The sequence below is a fragment of the Ursus americanus genome, chromosome 29 (assembly GCF_024610735.1).
Source record: "Ursus americanus isolate L20-20 chromosome 29, mUrsAme1.1.p, whole genome shotgun sequence".
NCBI lineage: Eukaryota > Metazoa > Chordata > Mammalia > Carnivora > Ursidae > Ursus > Ursus americanus.
In genome coordinates, this window is record NC_142155.1 from 10,444,744 (window position 1) to 10,464,312 (window position 19,569).

The following is a 19,569-nucleotide window of genomic DNA, read 5'->3' on the forward strand; positions in this document are numbered from 1 at the left end:
GTGCCTATCACCTGACCCACACAAACTGTGAGATAATAAATTTATGTTGTTTTGAGCCACCACATCTGTGGTAATTTGTTACACTGCAATAGATTACTAATACAATCAATTACTAATACAATAGCTTAGGCTTCTAGTGCTGTAAATATTCTTAAAATACAAGAGCTAATTTTATTTTTCTCATTTTAAAGATTTATTGTGTATGAAGCAGACTCTGAATGACATCAATTCCGGGGACCATAAAATCGTTAGTAGAAGAGCTGCTGTGAGAATTAATAGCTTCTCAGCCCTAAGTTCTCGGCTCACTGAACATACCATCTGTAGCTCTGTTGCCTTCTCTGATAGAGAAACAAATTATTTAGGGGGCTATGATTTCCTTTGAATGTTGTGTTTGTAAGAGTAGTGTCTATATTATCATTCCTAAGAAAGAATAAGTTTAAAAATGAAATTTAGTAAAGCAGCCAGACTCAGAGTTTCCGCTATTGAAATCAAAGAAGTTCAGAAGCAGCAGAGACTCAGAGTAAAACCAAAGTGAGAGGTGGCAAGGCCACTGATAGAACAGGATGTGGTAAAGTCTACATTTTTTTCTCTTGTGTCTTATTTATTAGTCCCATATAACACACCACAAATGGTGGCTTCGGTCCTTCAGATGTAGCACCTGGTGTCAGGCTTTTTCAGCAGAGCTACTCCATGGAATTATCCAATGGAGAACTGCTTTCGGTAATTCCCCACAATTACACACTCTTGCAGTTCTTATATTAATCCCTAATTTATTTTTAAAATGTTTTCAACAGACATATTTATTTTTTAGAACAGCTGCAGGTCTACAGCAATATTGAGCAGAAAGCAGAGATTTCCCATATAGGCTTTGCTCATACGTACAGCCTCCCCCACTATTAACATCACCCCCCAGAGTGGTACATTTGTTACAATTGATGAACCTATGCTGACACATCATTATCCCCAGAAGTCCATAGTTTACATTAAAGTTCACTCTCGGTGTTGTACATTCAGTAGGTTTTGATCAATGTATAAGGTCATGTATCCATCGTGACAGTAACATATAGAAGTTTCACTGCCCTAAAAATCCTCTGCTCTGCCTATTTGTCCTCCATGCCCCACAACCCCTAGCAACCACTGATCTTTTTAGTGTCTCCATAGTTTTGCCTTTTCCAAAATGTCATACAATTGGAATCATACAGTATGTAGCCTTTTCAGATTGGTTTCTTTCACCTAGTAATAATCACTTAACTTTCCTCCGTGTCTTTTCATGGCTTGATAGCTCATTCCTTTTTAACAGTGAATAATATTCTGGTGTCAGCCTGTACTACAGTTTATCTGAAGTATACCTTGGCTACCTACTGATAGACGTCTTGGTTGCCCTAATTCCTTTTAAAAATACTTTTTCCATGCGACCATGCAAGTTCTTACAGTTTACAATGGAAAGTAATGTAATAAATCCAATACAAGAGCAAAAAGAAAAACAAAGTGGAGAAAAATAAGATATTCTAAGAAATATGTGAATTGAAAGTCTTATTTGCATACTGTTTTGGATATACTGAAAAATCTTAAATGGCTACAGTTGAGAACCTAAAATTTAATGTAACATTTTGGTATATTTATAGTCATTTAAAGAATAAAATTATATTACACACAAAAATATGTGAATTCTATAACAGAGGGAAGCCTCTGAGAATTTAAAGCAGCCCCAGAACTCCTCCCCGAGGTAAGTGAGGCTTCCGGTGCCAGAGGCTGTTTTGGGTCTGAAGGATGTGGAGGGTCAGTGTCCTCAGTCCTCTTGCACTGACAGATTATTTTTGCCCTCTAAGCTATGTTTCAAACTTTTTCACCCAGATTGTAAATAATACATTTCATGTTCTCCATCTCCCTCCTTCCCTTCCAGCACCCCCTATCTCTCACAGCCCTACTACAAGACCCACAGGATAAGACACACCCTCCCACACCTACCCACACTTTCCCTCAGGCCCCCTCAGAAAGCTGCTTCTAACTCTGATCAGTCTAGTGGCTTCCATAAAGAAAAAAAGTCATCTATATTTTCTGGAAGCACTCTGAGTCCACAGGCAGAGACCGTGTCTTAATCATCTTTGTGAGCCCTGTACAAACTGTGCCCTTTGGGGATTATATTTTAACTTCTTACTGAGGTTCCTCAAGTCTAAAGAAGAAAAAGAGAACATGTGACCCAATTCCGCTTGAAAACATTTCAGAGCTGAAAAACTAAAAGACCAAAGCAGTGATTTCCAGTTCAGAGTTCGCTGAACACTGGGTTGTTTTAAATGGTCCTAAGCTGTAAAAAAAAAAAATCAAACTGCACTCACTTTTTTCACTTTCCTATTTTCCTCTTGGGATTTTCCTTCTCCTTTCTCACCGCACTTTGAGGAGAAAATGAAAAAATGTTCTTGTCGTGGCAGGGACTGGAAGTCGCTTTCCTGAAATCCATCTCCCCCTTCTTCCTTAGTAGCAGACTCCCATATTCTTGGGAGTAGCCCCTTCTACAGATCAGGAGGGGGAAGTGAAAAAAGCGAGGCTTTAAAAGAGGGTTGGCTTAGCCTGGTGGTGCACTTTTTGCCCGGCTCCTCCTTCTTTGTCCTCAAGCCTGAAATGGGCATTTTGGCGAGAGCTTCTTCAGCCATCTCACCACAAGGCAAACTTGAAGATAGAAACCATACACTAAAGATAGTGGCAGAAAAAGAAATAAGGAGCCTACATCACTGACGTTTATGAAATGACCACACTGGGGCTGGAGCGCCAACACCCAGAACTCATGCATAGGAGAGAAAAACAAACATCTATCTCAGTTTAAAGTCACTATTATTTGGGATAGCCATCACATGCAGCCAATTCTAATTGATAAACATTCTTAGATCCACTTCTAAATGACAACTGTTCTTCTGTGGCCCTTCTAGGTACATTGTGCTTTTCCCATGCTGTGTGTGCCAGACAAATCTGGTGGCTTTCATTGGATAGGATGACGGAAGCTAGTTAGCATCAGGTATGCTACACTTCCCCACCTGTCCCCTCATTTGCACTTAAAACTTTCATATGCCTTTTTACTACATTATCTGTTTCTTCTAGTCCTGCAGGAATCTGCATGTAGAGCTAGGATTGAAACAGCTAGCAAGTCCTTCCTTCTCAGCATCACATATGCTAAGCCATACATAGAATCAGAAAGAAAAGCACTTAATCAGAAATCCACGAGGACCACATGGAGAAGGCTTTAAAAATGCTTCTAAAGGACATAAAAGACAACCTGAACAAAAAGAAACACATACCATGTTCTTGGACAGGAACCTCACCATAAAGACATGCATCTTCTGAAAGCTATTTTGTAAATGTAATGACATCCCAAAAGAAATCAATATTTATTTTCCAGGATGAAATACAATTACTCTAAGGTTTATATAGAAAAATAAATAAACAAGAACATCCAGGGAAATTCTGGAAGCAAGAATGAGAAATGAGTAACTACCACATAAAACACCAGAAACCCTCAGTAATGAAACCAATACGGAACTATTACATGAACAGAGATGTGAGTTTAAGGAAAAAATAAACTTCAGAAATAGACTCTAAAAAAACCAGAATTTTGGTATATGATAAAATGTGGCATTTCATATTCATGGAGAAAAGATGGACTATACAATTAAGTGGTATTAAGAAAACCAGGTAGCCGTAAGGATAAAAAAGTGGATCTCTATCTTATACATACACCAAAAATGTTTTTTGAAAGGATCAGACTAAATGTAATAAAACAAAATAGTAAAAGTACTAGAAGAAAGGATAAGAATTCTTTTTATAACGTTAAAGTGGAAAAAGTCTTTTCTGTTATACAAAATCTAGAAGACATAAACGAAAAATTGAAAATTAGGCCATGTTAAAGAAAAATAAATAAAATTCTAAATAGTTTTTAAAAAACTATAAAGAAAGTCAATACATTTGAAAAATATTTACGATTCAAGTAACCTTAAAAGGACTAATTTCCTAGGTATACATGCAGCTCCTACAAAATACTCATTTACCCAATATCTATTTAAGGCAATAAGACAAAAACTAGCAACACAATGAAACTTGGTCAGTCTAAGAACAGTTAATATAAATTTAAAAAAATACAAACAGCTCCTAAATACATGAAATAAGCTCTTATAGCAAAAGAAATGCAACTTCATTTTTCACTTAGGAAATTGGCCAAATTCCAAGAGTTTGCTAACATACTATTGACAAGGTCATAGAAAAAGAGGTCCACTCTGTATTGTTGGTGGGAGCAATATTGTTAGAAATTCCATCAAAGACAATTTGGTAGTTTCTTTCAAAATTGCACACTCATAAACCCTTTGGCTCAACATTTCCACTTTTGGGTTTTTTTTCCTATAAATATACTAACCAATGTGCCTAAAGACAGGCATACAAGATTATTTATTGCAACATTTTCTGTAATAGCCAAACATCTGGAATGCTGTAACTGTCCTTTGACGGAAAACGAATTAAGAACCATGGTATATCCATTAAATGAAATAAAATACAGCTCTAAAAAATTATGAGAGAGTTCTTTCTGTGCTGATGTGAGAAAATCTATAAGATACCTCAAGTGAAAAAAGGAACATTACATAATTCTTATAGTCTATTACAATTCTGTGTGAAAAAAAGAAGAAAAATGGGAATATACTGGGAGGTAGATGGTTCACTCTATACCTTTGTATAATTTTTGATGCTTGGGTCATTAAAATATATTACCTAGTCAAAAAATTGAATAATTTTTCATAAAAGAAAGATTATGTATACATATCATTGAGACTTTTACGAATCTAGAGACCTGTGTAATTATGTCCTAGAAGATTAAAGAATTAAAAAGCCAAAAATAAATTTAAAAATAAAGGTTTTTTTTCTTTTCTTGTCTTAAAAATCGTGATGCTTCTGAATACACTCACCAAGAGAAGAGTTGCTACAACCTCATTCCCTATTTAGCTAATTCCCAAGGAGCAGAATCAGTACCTAATTAAAGGATATTCCCCTTCTCCAGGATAGGGAAACCTGGCAACATTCATCCAGTGGGATTTCGGAATTATTAAGGACCAGTGACTGCAATGTGCCTCTCACTGTCATCTTTTTTTCAATGGAGTGTTCACAGTGGCTACCCTGTTCCTATTTCACAATTACATGCTGGAAGATTGTTCATCATGGGGGAGGATTAGATAACTTGTCTCTTAAATTCACAAGGTTTCAGATCAGGAAAGGCTGCATCTAGAACTGACACAAATCAGAAAATCTCGGACTTCAAAACTGATTCCATAAATTAATGACAATTCTAGGACGTCTGGTGAAAGGAGATGATTAGAATTAAGGTATTTTGTGTGTGGAAGGCACTTTAGTAATTGCGATCTAGAAGGTGAAGCATGGCAGATTGCATTGTTGTTCCCAATTCCCCACTTTTTTCCAGAGCTATGCCATATTCCACATGACTGTGCAGAACCTGCCACTAGAATCAAAGAATTTTTTTTCCCCTCATTGATGTTAGGCTTGCCCATGTGATTTGCTTTTACCAGGAGAATGTTCACAGAAGTACACAAGCAGAGAGTTAAAGGGTTCTTGCCTGGTTGGGCTTTAGCATATTTACTCTGCCTTTTACCATGAGAAGACAATGCTTCACATAGCTTCTGGTCCAAGGAAGATAAAAGAAAGGTACAGTCAACTTAGATCAAATACGCAACTTAAAGCCACGCCGTGCTGAGGGCAGTCTAGATCATCAAAATTTCAACTGGCCCAGCCCATGTGTGAGGAAGAAATAAATGGTTCCTGAATGCTCCTGGAGATTAGGGAATCTATTATCCAGTATTATTGTGGTAACAGCTAAGAGCTAATTAATACCAATTCAGGAATCTGAAGAATTATTGAGGAAATAACAGTTGCTAGAAATTGATTCCACCTTATATCAGGGGCAATTGTTGGCAAGTCATTGCTATTCAGTACATGTCTACAAATGTCCAAAAAGATCCAGAAAACTTGTGAAACCAACTGACTGCTTCACAGAAAATGACATAGGGATATTCTCTGAGAGGCAGGAGGCACTAAGTACATAAATGCTATCATCAACTTTACATGTGAAAATATTTTATTTAATATTAAGAACAATGTTTGGATATTACACAATGAAAATCTTTATAACAAAAACTGGAAATTATTATCTCAGAGATGGGCTTGACATTTCCTGCACTTATTATTTCCCCATAAATCTTGATCAAAATGAAAAGTAGAAATCTCCAGTCCATGTGCTAAAAGTGACTCTATGGGAAATGTTACTGCTCAGAACAGCTCATGGCTCATCCCTCCTGCCCCTATGGCAGGTCATACTGAGACCCTGCGGTGCTACATACAGAACGTGATCCCATCACAGTTAAACACTGATGGTTACATCAGCCCCATTTCAAGAAAGCTTTTCAATGTGTAAGGACTGAATGATTATAGTAGCTGACCAGCTGATTAATATTTTGAAAAGAAACTACTTTTCCTGCATGCCATGAATAACAGTGATCTGAACAGCTTATCTTTAATCAACATGCCACAGAACTTAAGGCCTTCATTCTGTCTTTACTCTTTTTTTTTTTTTAAGATTTTATTTATTTGTGAGAGAGAGCAAGAGAGAGAGAGCACGAGCAGTGGGGAGGGGTAGAGGGAGAGGGAGAAGCAGACTCCCCATTGAGCAGGGAGCCCAACAAACATGGGGCTCGGTCCCAGGACCCTGAGATCATGATCTCTCTTTTTATATTCTATTTCTATCTTAGCTAGGGTGGCTATAACAAATTATCATAGACTGGGTAGCTTACATAACACACATTTCTTTCTCATAGCTTTAGAGGCTGGAATTCCAAGATCAAGGTGCTGGAACATCTGGAGGGCCATCATAGATGGCCATCTTCTCATTGTATCCTCATATGGTGGAGAGCAGAGAGCCAGAGTGAACTCTCATGTCTCCTCTCCTAAGTGCACTGATTTCATTCAAGAGTGCTCCACCTGTATAACCTGATTACCTCCCAAAGGCCCCACCTCCTACTATCACCACATTGGGGGTTAGGATTTCAACATACATATTTTGGGAGAACACAGTCCATAACAGTCTCTTAATTTTATTCCTCCCTCGTTTTTCTTTCCTTTAATCACAAAACAGAATTAAATAAATATATATATAAAATAACATTTCATAATCTATTCTCCATTGCTTTCTGATCACCCTTTCACCTCCCTTTGCAACCCCTGCATTGGCCAGTCACCTTTGACGAGAGTTTTAAAAGGTGCCCTATTTATTTTTAACAATGAAATTTATGAAAAGAAGTCATTTGTTGTGTGAAAGTGACAATATTAAAAACCAGATTTTATCGATAGTTTGTAAATATCTTTTCTCTGATAAATCATGTTATTAAGTAAAAAAATTACCAAATTTCATATTTTTTTAGATTATGTGAGATAAAAACTTTTATATATAATAGATGCATGCATTATGCATACAAATTACTTTGGAAATAGGGCATTTTTGGAAACTGTACTAAGAGATGACAATGATGTATTCATTTTTGTTACATCATAAACTGATAAATTATATCTGATTTTATAACTTATTTTCACTGTAAAATTCAAATATTCTAATCTAAAATGGGATTCTTGCTAAGAATAAAAATAACTAGGTTATACTCTCTTTGGCAATTAAAAATGATTCTTATAGAAATTATTTTTTCCTACTACTCTTACTAAAGAAAAGTCAAGCCCACCATATGTACTACTTTAATCAGTGAGTTTCTCAGAGTCCATAGAAACAAACTGAGGGCTTCAGAGGGGAGGAGAGTGGGGGAATGGGATAGGCTGGTGATGGGTAGTAAGGAGGGCACGTATTGCATGGTGCACTGGGTGTTATACGCAACTAATGAATCATGGAACATTACATCAAAAACTAGGGATGTACTGTATGGTGACTAACATAATATAATAAAAAATATTATTATTCAAAAAAATAAAATAAAAATAAAAAAATAAAATTAATCAGTGAAATTCCCCCCAAATCAGCAATCAATATGATCAATTCATTTTTGGGAAACATAGGAAAAATGATGGCTACTTGAACTTCATTAAATATGTTAAGAGTTTATACATTTTGGGAATATATATTTATATATTAAGAGTTGATTATAACTCAGTGTTATTTTGTCACCAACTAGATTACAATATAATTTAATATTGCATTAAAAAGACTATTTGGGAAGATATCATGGTTCTTCTATTAGATGATTTTTTTAAGGTTTGTTTATTTGAGAGAGTTAGAGAGAGCACGTGGTGGGGGGGAGCAGCAGAGGAAGAGGGAGAGAGAGAATCCCAAGCAGACCTGCTGAGCATGGAGCTGGACATGGGGCTCCATCCCACGATCCCAAAATCATGATCTAAGTGGAAACCAAGAGTTGGAAGCTTAATCGACTGTGCCACTCAGGAGCCCCTCTGTTAGATGATTTTTTAAAACAAATTATGTCTAGGGGAAAAGTAGGGAAATTTTTTTAGATAAAAATTCATCCTTATTTTAGTATTTAAGAAACCAATTTTAACATATTCTTTAAGATAAGTTGTTAATTTCATAATGGATGAACTAATACATTAGGATTATATTGAGTTGTTTAAATTTGTTAAATGTAATCACGTTACAAGGTAAAACAAAACTTGTATTTCTGCTCTGAAATCTACGGTAAATTAAACAATATATTTTCTATTTGGCTTCAAATGCCTCTTTTTAATGAGAGAGAGCCACAATGAGAGGGCACAGATGGACATTTTGCACAAGCATGAGCTGTTGCTTATTCATGAGTAAAATTACTCTCACCAAGTCTGTAAAGTAGTATGGTTTTTGTTCAGCACTGCCTCTCACTTCTCAGTGATGGCACTCACGTATTGTGGCCAAGGAGAACACGGGCCCATAAATCTCTCAACGGGCAAACATTTTCTATTTTGTCAGATGAAGTCTCCATTTCTCATTTTAAATTCACTTGGTGTGTGTGTGTGTGTGTGTGTGTGTGTGTGTGTGTGTGTAAATCTAGAGTCAGAATGTCTCCTTAGGGCAAAATGAACAATTTTCCAAGACACCTGGTCACTAAGAAAGGTTTCCAGGGCTAGCCTGTAACCACTATGATGCCATTCTGTAGTCTAGGAAGAATACACAAGGAATAGACTATCCCACAGGTCATGATGGAAATTCCCAGTTGCCTTTTAAATCTGATCCCCTAAATTACAAAATTAAGTGTTTGAATAAAAGTGGCCAAAGGAGTAAGAAGAGGATGTAATCTTTCTTTGCTTTAAGAATAATAAATGACAAAGCATGAGTTCTGAGGCATCTATTTAGTACATTTAAATAGACTTATTCTTTTTCTTTATGCGAATTAGTTTCATTTTCCCTTCTTGCTTTTAATGACAAAAACATTTACTACCAAATTTCCCTAGCATTCTTGTATTCATACTTCCTTAGTGATATACAGCTATTTTTATGGCTTAAATAAAAATGAGTAATTCCAAGTCTCTCTAAAATAATTAGATGGCAACCAGGGAGAAAATATCTATATAAAATATATAAACATGTATAGATGAAAGACTTGCAAATAAGCCAGAGTTTCTAAATAAGAAATCATGTCAAAAGAAACCCAATTACTTAAAAATCATATTATAACATTAGCAGACAAAGGAAGTGCAGAAAATGTAACAGACCTTAATTTTAGCATAGTCACTTATGAACTCTCATTTGAAAAATGAATTCAAATTAGCTGGGATAGGAGAGCTCTCGTCTGCACTAAAATAGCAGGAAGGGTTGTAAAGGGAAGGTAATGATGAATGGCAATGTATTGAATCACAGATTTTTTTTTTTCAAAAATGGTTCCAAAATCTAATGTATTCAAAGTACTTAAAATACCAAACTATTCATACAATCACCTGAGATGAAAGAGAGGAAGGAAGGAAGGAAGAAAGGGAGAGAGGGAGGAAGGGAGGAAAGCAGCCAAGTTTTATGTGTTTCCTGCACACTTCTGTAGTTTGAGCATTAATCCAACAGCAAGCCCTAAAAGCCTGTAGGACTCATACTCTGTAACACATCTAATAGCAAACTCAATATATTAGACACATGCCCAATTTTCTTCCCCTCACTTCTCATATCATTGCCATATATAATGTAACAGGAATGTCAAGATTAATTACAGAATAAAGACAAGTAAAAAGAAAATTAAACACTGATTGCCATGGTTAACATGTACTCAACTCGCACCATGTTCTAGGTGCTAAGATTTAAACTGATCGTTTTACTTAATCCTGACATCAATTTTAAGAGGTAAATATCGTGATTATTCCCATTCTACAGATGAAGAAACGCAATTTCTTTTCTTTTAAGACAGCCAGTAAATTGTGAAGCTAGAACTGAAACAATGCCTTCCAAAATCGTGCTCCTTTCATCACTTCACTATTGTTATTATTGTTATTTGTTGTTATAATTACTATCACACTTACTTTCATGGAGTTAACAGACAGGGAAACAAAAACACAAACGCATTAAAATGTAAACAATATGGCTGAATAGCTCTTCAAGATAATAACCAGAGATATGCTGAATGACAATTCACCAACACATACAGAGTCCTTACTCTGATTTAGCCACCACGCCAATTCACTTTTATGTGAAGCATCTCTAGACTTCATGATTTTATGAGGTTGATAGAAACGAAGACACTGAGACTTGGAGGGTGTAAGAAACTTCTCTACACAGTTGTGGTGGAATCAGGATCTAAACTTGGGAGTTCTGATTTGGGAGATTCTGTGCTTACCCATTCCCCAATGGGGATTTTCATAACTGGATGCACAATAAATTGCACAGGTCCTGATTACCTTAGAACTTCAGAGAAGGGAAAATCACTCCCGCCTGACAGACAGAAGGCAAACAACAACAATAAAAAGAGCATGCCTGGTAGGTGGAAAGTGAACACAGCTCAGAGAAGAGAAAGCACAAGGCAAGGTTCAGGGAGAGTGTTAAGAACCAGTGAGAGGGGAGCCAAAGATCAGAAAAGATGAGTGGTAGGAGAAAACCAAGGTACTAGTCTTCTATTGCTGCTGCAGCAAATTACCACCAGAATATTGGATTAAAACAGCACAAATCTAGTATCTTATGGTTCCAGAGATTGGAAGTCCAGAATCACTCTCACTGGGCTAAAGTCAAGGTGTCAGCAGGGCTGGTTCTTTCTGGAGGCTGTGAGGGGAGAATTTGTTTCCTTTCCCCTCTCAGCTACTAGAAGTTATATGCCTTCCTAGGCTCAAGACCCCTTCCTGCCATCACTCCAATCTCTTGCTTCTATCTTCACATACTATCTGTTCCTCCTGCCTCTCTGATATGGACAACTATGATTACATGGGCTCACCTCAATAGCCAGGATAATGTCTATCACATGATCCTTAATTTAAGCACATCTGTGAAGTCCCTTTGCCATATTCTAAGTACCCTATTTCCAGATTCTGGATATTAGGACATGGACATCTTTTGGGAGACATTTTCCAGCCTATCACAAGACTAACTAGGCAAGTTCACACAACCTGATAGTGGATGACCCTCTTTACCAAACTGGAGATTAGCAAGAACTACTAATAACTATTTAAACAGGGAAATAGAATAACGAAAGTAATACTTTAGGTTGAGTAATCTGGCATTTAGAATGATTCATCTAGGGGCACCTGGGTGGCTCAGTCGGTTGGGCATCGGACTCTTGGTTTTGGCTTAGGTTATGATCTTGGGGTAGTGGGATCAAACCCCGAGTTGGGCTCTGTGACCAGGGTGAAGTCTGCTTGGGAATCTCTCCCTCTCCCTTTGCCCCTCCCCCTGCATGTACACACTGTCTCTCTCAAACAAATAATCTAAAAAGAATGATTCATCCATAGCAGTGATTCTTAATGATTAGAATGTATGAAAATCACACTTTGAGTTTGTCATAAAATAGAGTGTCCTGGGCCCTTTCATCATAGAGATTCGCATTCATCGGGCCTACTGTAGAGCCTGGGAATCCTCCTTTTTTTGAACCCACCCCTTCAAGTGATTCTTGTGCAAGTGATCTAAGGTCAGGCTTTGAGAAATACTGGTCTGCGACACTTAAATGCCTTTGTAAATACACACTCACTTGTTCGCAACTCCAGGCGGACAACCAGATCCGGATTAAAAAAACAAACCGTGAAAATCAAATGCACACTTTAAACCTATTTATAAACTTATCTGTTTGTAAGACTTATCAAAAACCTAAAATAACAGCCAAATAAGAGAAAGTAATTATTTTAAGCATAAAGGTAAAAAAGGTATTTGTTTTAGATAAAGGAGAAGACGACATTTGATAATTGTTGTACATCTCTCTTATTGGGCTCCTACTATGGGGCCAGGCACTGTTCTCAGTTCTATATAGTAATCAATTCACTTAACTCTCACTCCATGGTTATTTTTATAATCTCTGTTTTGCAGATGAGAAAACTAAAATTTAGAGGGATTAAATAGCTTGTCCAATATCACAGCCAGAAAATGACAGAACTGGTATTTGGTCATTATCTATCCTGTTTCTAAATTTATACACTTCCTATTTTGCTGCTTTATTCTCTGCAAGATGCTTACCCATAGGATTGTAACTACTACACTCATAAATTTAAATGTAAAATATACAATCACTTAATAGATATACCTGACTCTAAGAAGGAGAAATAAGAGTGGAGAGAAGGAGAAGCAATGAACTAAGAACCAGAGGTTGGGGTTTTATCCTGGCTCTAGGCCCAGTACCTCTGGGACCTCGAACATAGCCCTTCATTTTCATGGACTGCTACAGTTTCCTGATCTGTAGACCAGGCCCAGACAAAATAATCTCTAAGATCCTCATTGTTTTACACTTCTAGGAGTTCCATGATTATATCAATTAATGAATCACATCAAATATCATATATCATTCCACACTGATTTGATCATGCTTTCCTTGAAAAAGGATTTCTATGTATTAGCAGAAAACTCTTTGGCTGAAAAATAGCTAAATTAGAAAGAAATTGAAGAAAATTACATGCTCACACCCTGCCTAGACTCTGTGGAAATAAAGGGAAGAAATATCCTTTGCCACTTATTCCAAGGATACAGCAACACAAATAACATGATATACCTGAGTCAAGAAGGAAGCAAAAAAAATTCTCGGAACAGGCAACAATTAATTTGATAGATTCAGAAACTTAGGTGAATGCATAGGAGTCCTTCCCTAGGAGTTTTGTCATCTCTCATTTTAGATAAAATGTGAAAAAGCATCCATTCCACAACAGATTAAAAGCAGCAAGCCTAGCAGAAGGTTAAGTGAGCTGTGCACTCACGTGTATAGCAGTAAAAGGCAAGGGAGAAGATAGTAAAACTATAAAAAGCTGACACAATGACTCAAAAGCACAGGTTCTGATGCTCCTTCATTGGGACAAAGGACACTCCAGAGGCCAAATGGCAGAATGATAGCACTGCCTTGGGTGCAGACAAATAGATGGCTTCGGATCTTGTCTCTAACATTGACTCAACATTTACTGAGTCACCACCAGATTTTAGTTATAGATCAGGCATAGGAAGAATGAGAATTAAGAGGATGATGAGATTCTTGCCACATCCTTCAGTGGTCTGGGACAATGGTGATAGATTCTGGCTGTAAGCCGTAAAGCCAGGAGGGCCTAAGTCGAGGTTGTCTGTCCTTGAGGAAGTGCTTTGGGAGAGGGAACTGCTGCTAGCACTAGAGGGTTCTGGAGATGATGCTGGCACAGTAATACCGTGCTGTCGAATCCCTGAGGAATTGTTCAAGGAAGCAAGGGAGTAACCAGAGAGACAAGAGAGGAACCTATGAGAACTACCCAGAAAGGGCCCACAAGGCGACCACTGCCAAGAAAAGATGCCACCTTCAGAGAAGGACCTCTAAGCAGGATGCCACAAAGTTGTAACATTAAAAGTGTGTATGGCTTTGGAGTCACATAGACCTGGTTTTGAATCCTGACTTAGCTTGGGCGTTCAGTACCCAGATTTTTGACCAAATATCTGCCTTGTCTCATTGGTGAGAACTGAATGAAATAGTGCTGGTATATAACTGGACTTCAGTTACATACAATTTTTTATTTTTTATTTTTTCATTACTTAAGAAGTTTGGGCTGTACTTTGGAGGAACCTAGGAGAGGAGGGGTTTCCAAGCAGGGTTATTTTTGGAAGCAGCAGGTAGACTGGAACAGCCAGGGATGCCTAATGTCTAGAGAAATCTCTGCCTCTGTCTTCTATCTCAATGTCCTTCATCTTTGGGGAAGGGAGACTGTATTAGTCTTTCAAAATACTTCTCCAAGGGAAGAAAGAATAACACTTTTCCATCAGAAAACCTAGCATAGTAGGGATCTAAAAATCTGAGTGGAGTTCAGATTCCTGCTGGTACAGGGCAAGATTCCAATTTTTCCACCTAGATTTCATGTTTTTAAGAGAATGCAATTATGTTTTGTTCATCTTTGCATGCCCCACAGATCCAAACAAATAGTAGATGCTCAATAGTTTTTGAATGAATGAATGAGTGAATGAATGAATATCCTTTCCCCTAATCCCAGTAGTATCTCTCTTTTTTTTTCAACCGACTATTTTACATCCATGTTTGAACTACTTCTTAGAAGCTATTTTTAGAAAACAAAGCTAGAATATTTTTACATTTTAATACAAAAAGAACAACTGACGAAACACTAGCAATTACAAAAGCAGGCCTAAAGTGAGACTTAAATTGGGGAGTGGGAGAAACTGTCGTTTTTTTGTCCTTCCTTGTTTGGGTACCCCCCAAATATGTGAAAGGATTTCAAATAAGACTGTAAGAAGGAGCAGAAGGGAACAATCTCAAGACCTGGCTTAGCTCCCAAATCTGCAAGTGAAAAGCAAGATAAAGATAAAGGCAGCTGCTGCTGAATGCCACCAACTGCTGAGGGAAAAGTGGCAAGCAGAGTAGGCAGAGCAGCGAAGGACGAGGCCCACGTTCACAACACAACTATTCAAACTCTCTCAGAGATCAGTTGAGAGGAACTCTTTTATAAGATCATGGCTATCAAAAGGAATTGAGGAAAAAAAAAAAGCGAATGCTGGCTGCCAGGGCAACCTCAGTTTCTCAGGGAAGCTACTCAAGGGAAATTTTTAGCAATGTAAAGCAAGGAAGAGGGCTCTTCACAGCTCTCAGCCAAAGCCAATTAGTAAAAACGTACAGGTACTCCATGCGCGAGGCATTGTGTATGTGTTGGGGTGGCTGTAGGGGTCGGAAGGGGCGCACATATGAAACACAGTCTTTGCACTCTAGACATTTATGGGTAATGATTGGCAGTGTGATATTTTCGAGAAGGTCATGCAAGGTCATGCTAGGGACGACTCCAAGGCAGGATTCTAGCTACTGTTGGTACTACTGTACTAAAAGCGAAGTGAGTATCTACTGAACAAGTGGTCTTCAAAAAATTTTCAAACACCTTCTTAGTACTAGAAGTATTTTTCATGTTTTTAGAGAAACTCATTCATGAATGCACGAACAAAAGTATTCACCCAGTTTTTATTTCTGTGGTTTAAATGCACATTAAAATATCCAGAGGCAGCCTCAAGGAAATGGATTCTAAGTTAAGGACTCAGGTGATGCTGCGTCCCTCACTCTTTAAATATGTGGCTAATGCTAAGATGAAAAGTCCAAAGCCTGCAGTCTTTATTAAAGATTGTACCAAAAATAAGTGTTCCTATACTAACATTGCACATGTGCTATTTTCTAAAAGCATATGTCATCCAAGAATGATTTCCCAATGAAGACATTATTTGGTAACCCCTGGGGAGTTCAAGGTGGTCAACCATTCATCTTAAGCAAACTATCACAACATTGGTGAAACAACATTAGGTGCTAGGCATTCGAATTGTCTATATTTGCTCAAACTGGGTAAGCAGCACTCTTTTTTTTTTTTGTGATACAGTTTATGAAGCTCACCAAGTTATGCCAGTGAGACCTCACTACATTGAGATCATTACTCACATTTTGTCAATAATCAGAAACAATCCTCACTAATACATTACAATATCTTCAAGAATCATCATTCGCCCCCCCTAAAATGCAAACTCCATGGGAGCTCTATTTTGTTTACAGCTATTTTCCCAGTCCCTAGAACACTCTTCAGCTTATAGTAGGTGTTTAATAAACGCTGTGTTGATAAAATGCAGAAGTGAATTTAAATCGCTTCTTTGAGATGGCACTGGGGAAAGAGTGGCTAAACTAGAACAAGAGGTTTATATGTTTTATGGATAAGCACCCCTGCACTCTCTTCTCTAAAGACTGCTTTTGTTAAGATATGCTTTTCTCTTGTCTCACCAAAGTTGAACATGTCTTTCAAATAACATTTTTAGGAGACCTAAAAATGACAAGGTGTGTGTCTGACATCTGACACCCACTCAGTGGCACAGTAACTGAACTCCTATTATATACTGGATATTATGACAGCCATATACCAGCCAACCAAACAGATGTGGTCTTATTTATGTCATAAAAATGTGAAAATAAATTTAATCTTGAGGCTATAGACCCAGCCTTTACAAAAGGTGGTGCCCAGAACTGATTTGCAAAAAGTAAAGCTTCTACGGGGATTAATGATTAAAGACCATGGAGAAGCCTCTAAAGTGGGGTTTCACCTGCTTTTGGTATTGCAAAAGAGCCAAATGAATATTCAACTGAGCAAAACAAAAACAAAAACACCCCCCAAAAACAACTTAAAACAAAGGGAAACATTATAACTGTTTCCTTGATGCTAAGAATGGTTCTACACACTACTACGGTAGTTCATTCATAAGTAAATAAATGAATAAAAACATGTGACTGTACATACATACTAATTCTTATACATCCAAATAATCTATTTCCTTTATAAAACAGTTATTCTGTGAGGTAATACATTTACTCTCATGAGCAACCTTTTAAGTATTTCAAAACTACTTTTTAATCTCCTTTGGAACTGTGTTCCATTCTTTTAAATATACTCAAAGAATGAATTTTATTTGGGGAGGCTGTAGAAGGACATTTGGATCCCTTATGATAAGCAATATAAATAATCAAGGCAACTCCAAAAGAAGAGCTCTAAAATAATGGTGAACAACAGCAATACCATTTGAGTAACTAGAGAATTTATTATGGTAGCTATTGTTAAGATCAACTCACACTGTGTTATTGAAACGTATGTATTTTTGAATCTCAATTTCTTATCCTTTAAAGATGCATTCCTAAAAGAATAATTTTATTTCACCACCTTATTATTATGTTATTTTTTCTCTAAAGAAATCAGACATAGGACATTGCTGCAAACCTTTCAAAATTACACATTTAGAAGTGAAACATTATTTTAATAAAGAGCTAAAATAATCCACAAGCCAATAAAATGTATTAAAATTTAAAATATAATAGGAACTATGTCTCCTAGATGGTCTATAGGAAAGGAAGAATTAACCCATGTTTGATCTGGTCTAGTTCTTTAAATTCAACTTAGAATTTTCTTTCCCCCACAACAAATTCTTTATATCACTTCCTTTAATTTTTAGGTCTTTCTTACAAATAGACATATACAGTTTGTCATCTGTTTGTTTATGCCAAACCCCCAATAATAAGGCTTCTTGATATTTAAATATCATTTAAGAGTTCTTTAGAATAGAGGTTTCATTTATCAGGTGACATTCATAAAATTATTGTCCTAAGTTATTATAAATATGCTAACGTACTTTCTTTAAATATGTGTGCATAAAAATGTTTGCATTAAAGATCAGGAAAGATATGGAAAGTTTAAGACCACAAAAGTTTTAAATTTGAGCACTACTGTGTGAGAAAATTAAAATGAATTTATCAGCTATCTTTTAATCTGTTATAAATCATATGACATACTTCCTATGTGAAAACGATCTATTTTTCAAAACTTAAAAAAAACCCATAAAATCCACTGCATTATTTTTTCTGTGATACACATACTGTTTCTGGATGTGGACTCTAATGTTATAAGACAAATGTTCTCACTGTATTTCATCCTTAACAAACTGTTCAAGAGTCCTTATTGACTTAAAATAGGTACTCAGGGGTACCTGGGTGGCACAGTCAGTTAAGTGCCTGCCTTCGGCTCAGGTCATGATCTCAGGGTCCTGGGATCAAGCCCCACATGGGGTTCCCTGATTAGCAGGGAACCTGCTTCTCCCTCTCCTTCCTGCTTGTGCTCTCTTGCTATCTCCCTCTCTCTCTCTCAAATAAATAAAATCTTTAAAAAAAAAGGTGCTCAATTACGATCTCAAATATATTTTCATGGTTTTACATGTAACAATATAAAAGTAATTATACCACAAACATCAATCGTGAACTTCTGAATTTCGATATATGCTATAGAGGAAAATTATTTTTAGATACAAGATTTCTCAAGACTCGAAAAATTTAGACACTATGAGGATATTCAGATACTGTGAAATAATTATTCTTTTTAAGACCTCAGTATGAGATATCATTAGAATTTCATAGTATTAGATTTATCATTAAAATATAGCATGAAACCAAATATTATTTTTAAAATATTTTATAAATGTCCTCTTATAATTGATTTCCCTTTTTTAATTTGGATATGTCTATATTTCAAAGTAAGCAGTTCTGTAGGATGAATAAGTACTAGAGATCTAATGTATAGTATGGTGTCTATAATTAACAACACAGTATTGTATACTGGAAATTTGTTAAGAGTAAATCTTAGGTGCTCTCACCACACACACACACACAGAAAAGGTAAGATGGATATGTTAATTATCTTGACTATAGTATTCATTTCACTATGTATATATGTATATCAAAACATCATGTTATACATCTTAAATACATAATTTTTGATCTAAAAACAGAATTTATTTAACAATACTATATTTTATGTGGATTATTTGGGAGGAATAAGTTAGGCACTGTACTCTGAAATTATTTGGTTCAACTTCACAAAATCTGATTCACAAAATCTTAAGGAAAGGAACTCTTGAACACCTATTGTTCATGAGATCTCTTTTTTAAATTGAAGTGTAGTTGACATATATAATACTAGTTTCAGGTGTACACCATAGTGACTCAACATTTATATACATTACAAAATGATCACCAAGATAATCTAGCTACCATTGGTCACCATACAAAGCTGTTACATATTATTAACTATATTTCCTATAAAACTATGGAGTGCTTCACATATTTTCACGTCAACCTTGTGCATGCTAACTTTTTTATATCATTCTAATTTTAGTATATATACTGCTGAAATGAGTACAAATGTATACAATTTTTATTAAAAAATCCAAAAAAGTAAATTACATACACTATTAAGCCAGTACATGGCCTCAGCCAGGAAGAGGGTTTATCCTCTTTACATAATTAGTAAGGTACCAAAGAGGCTAACTACCATGTGTGGGCAGGAGTTGATTCAGCATAATTTAGAATTGCCTTCTTCTGCTCATCACCCATTCCATCCTATGTT

At 36.4% G+C, this 19,569-nt stretch overlaps 1 protein-coding gene and 1 pseudogene across 5 annotated transcripts in view; both read right to left on the reverse strand.

Moving 5' to 3' along the window:
• The window catches only part of KCNQ5 (potassium voltage-gated channel subfamily Q member 5), a 489,286-nt gene that overhangs the window by 385,964 nt on the left and 83,753 nt on the right, over positions 1–19,569 (reverse strand). The window lies entirely within an intron of this gene.
• Positions 19,264–19,362, reverse strand: LOC123797689 (U6 spliceosomal RNA; annotated as a pseudogene).